The sequence below is a fragment of the Pinus tabuliformis genome, chromosome 1_1 (assembly GCF_031772625.1).
Source record: "Pinus tabuliformis cultivar Carrire ecotype Pingquan chromosome 1_1, CPIR1, whole genome shotgun sequence".
Classification (NCBI taxonomy): domain Eukaryota; kingdom Viridiplantae; phylum Streptophyta; class Pinopsida; order Pinales; family Pinaceae; genus Pinus; species Pinus tabuliformis.
The window spans coordinates 49,097,846-49,101,391 of record NC_142297.1 but is presented as its reverse complement, the minus strand read 5'-3'; positions in this window follow the sequence as shown (position 1 = coordinate 49,101,391).

Here is a 3,546-nt window from a genome sequence, read left to right as displayed (position 1 = left end):
TAACGCCTTGTTTACGAGCTCAACCTGAGCTTTTACAGTACTTGATCAATCTTTGGGATGAGAACGAGGAAGTGTTCCGATTACGAGACCAAGTATTGGAACTGGATGTTTCTGACATTTACTTCATCACGGGATTGTTACGTAGAGGGTTGGTGCCCATATTGACGGGGAGTAGACCATTTGGTGAGAAGATGGGCGAGGTGATGGAACGGGTGTGCCCAGGGGCACAATTCAAATCCGGGAGTGCAAAGGTGGATATCACCACCGTTCGGGATCTAACACTCAAGGCGGTGTTATTTACCATCACACGGGCTGCGGGGTCGCAGGCACCCCACGAGGCAACAAAGAACCATCTCATATTGGCCACAGAGTGTCTGAATCCCACTGTTTTTTATTGGGCCATAGCAATGACTACAAACATGAAGAGACAGCTTACAAAATGTAAGCGAGGAAAACCGAAGCAATTTGGCTATGGTTCTATTATGGTATCATTCATTTTGGAATGACTACCAATCTTCCAGGGCCAAGGGGCCGTAGTACCTGATTCGGTGCCATGAGAGCCGAGAATGACTCGCTGGGCAGCATTGATGCCCAGAGGGGGAGGAGGCCAACAGATGTCTTGGAGGCTAACGGAAGCATGAAGCATGAAGTTAGCCATATCAAAATTCTTATAATAACGGAAGCATCAGACTTTACAAACATAATCAACAAGATACTATACTTCAATACTTCAACTACTTGCCCAATTTTTGTTACAAAACCTAAATCACATCCACAACTCCTCAAGATATCAAACTTATTATATCTAAGGTTTCAATATTATTTTAATGACATGACATGATCTTTCAGATAGAAAACTCTAGAAACAAATTAGTTTAATACATATAACAACTTTGAAATTTCATATGTTAAACTTCCTACTAGGATTTCATGTAAACCTTAGATTTTATACATGAGCTCTAACAATTAAAATCAATCACAACTTAATCAAAATTATGACAAGCATCTACTAAGGTTTGATGTAAACCCTATATTTCTTAATCACATAATCTCAACAATTACTATATAGATATATTCCAAATTGTCACATACTAGAAAATTTAACTACTACTAGGGTTTAGCTACAAAACCTTAGATTTACCAAACAAAATCATCCTATAACTTCAAACTTTGATTAGGGATTGATTCCATACCTTAGGATTCATGACCATCAATAATTAGATCAACACCCATACCTAGGAATTCATTATAAGCACATCATATGTCTGATAACATTAATATAATAGACATATACTGATGTAGACCAGACTATGTTTTCTATTAAATCGACTCATGTATACCTAGGGCTTCAATCCTAGGATCTTACTTTAAATACATAACAAAGGTTTTGCTTATAGACTCAACCAAACCCTAAAGATCTAGGGTTTCATAACATAACAAAGAAAACCCTACTAAATCAAAACTTCAAAGGTTTGAGATTTCAAACGACATCATTTCAACCCTAACAAGTTAGGGTTTTCATGATCATATCAAAACCCCAACAATGAAATTATCAACATAAACTTCAAATAACATTTTTCAATAACCCTAAGCAGTTTTAGGGTTTCAGACATTAACATTAGCAGACCCTTAGGTTAGGGTTTTCCAGAGAAGCTGTCTAGGGTTCTATAAAAATAATTAAGAATATGAGGAGGTTAGATTTATCAAGTGATGAATCACCCTTAACAAGAATCCTTATGATTCAAGGTAGCTAGACATAACGATGTTAGTAATTTAATGCAAACTTGAAAAATAACATGATCATACTTTAAGATAATATTGTAAGGTGTATAGTTTAATACATACCTAGAGATGTTCGCTAGAAAACCTAGTAAGGATTCCTTGAAGTGTTCTCTTTGTATTAACCCATCATCTTTTATACCTGTAGTACATACTTACAAGCACAAAATGCGATACCAAGGACATAATTTAATTTATCAAGTTAGATCTTCTACATAATCATGGAGGATGGAATCCTATGATAAACTGTTAATTTTTTCAATCATCAGTAGGACCTTTTACTTGACATCCTAGATTATTTGTAAACTCTAGAAAACAAGTATTAAGGTTATAATATGAGTTTTTTCATATGATTGCTAGGGAGTACTATCTTTTTCCCGGTCTAGCCACAAACAAGGATCATATGAATCATTTAAGATAATAGAAATTTAATGAACATACTTACCTTGTGAATTTCATACCTTTGATTTTATTAGACTTGTTACAAGTGCATCTTAATACTTACTTGATTTCCTTGGGTTGGTACCTTATTTTGGTCATACTTGACTTCTGTGGCATCCTTACTTGTGTCGCACTTTATTCAAAACTTGTGATTCTATTATATTTTTATAGTGACATAACCGACTTCTATTTCGTAGTTATTTCATCTAGTCCTGTGATGGCAACATATAGGTTCTAGGTTATGTAGTGACAACCCAAGCATTAGCCCATGGTTCTGTGGAGGAAACCCTAAAAAATTTCATCTTTCACTGATTATACTTCACTGAAACTTCATAGAATTCCTCACTGAGATTTAGTGAAATTCACCACAGAAGTATCAAACCTTCTTCTAAGATGTGCACTGAATCTACCTCTATGATATTGTTGGCTTAGGGTGTCTTGACCTAGGTTTGGAGTTAGTTGCGCCAACCACCAAAACACTACACTGCTAGCCCTTTCGGCAACACCACGTGTAGCGCAGGTTGGAGTCTCACCGGAAGCAGTATTGGGGGATGCAAGAACCAAGTTTCTGCATCCAGAGACAAGTGTGATGTCTTTCAGTGCCTTAGATCTGCTTGTGCACAGATCTGTAGACCCCAAGGGCTCTTTACTATAACTAAGATAAAGTTGCTGCCAGATCTTCACGAAGGTCCACAATCACTCCTTGCAAACCTTAAACAATTGATTCACCTACTTTCGCGCATAAAAAAGAAACCCTAGATTGGAGTTTACGTAGATCTAATTAATTCGTCAGAAAACACAAGAGAAATAGCTTTTAAATTCATGGAAGTGGATAACCATTCATTCATATATTATTAAGACATATTCAGTGAATTCACGTAGCATTCATTCAATATTTCAAAAAACATATCATTAATCAACAACATATAACATAAATAGATTCAATGGAAATACTTAGTAATTCTTCAAAAAACTGTCTCTATTGATCTTCAATTCATCGATTACAGATTCTTCTTACCCTACACACACAACTACAAGGGTCCACGCACTCAACTATGGACGCTACCCAGGCCTCCTGCATACTCAGCTACATGAGCCTTCCTTTCTCTACCTAAGCGCATGAAGTAGAGCCTTCCTTCCTTAGCTATTGCTCAAGACAACAAAAACTCTATATCGTATCCAATCCTCTATCAAAGTTATATATTAGACTCACTATAACTCAACTATTTATACTTTTTCCTTCATAATCCAAAAACCAACCAAAACAAGGGGCTAAGACCCCTTTGAATCCTATCTATCTATGCGCTCTGCATCCATAATTTGCGA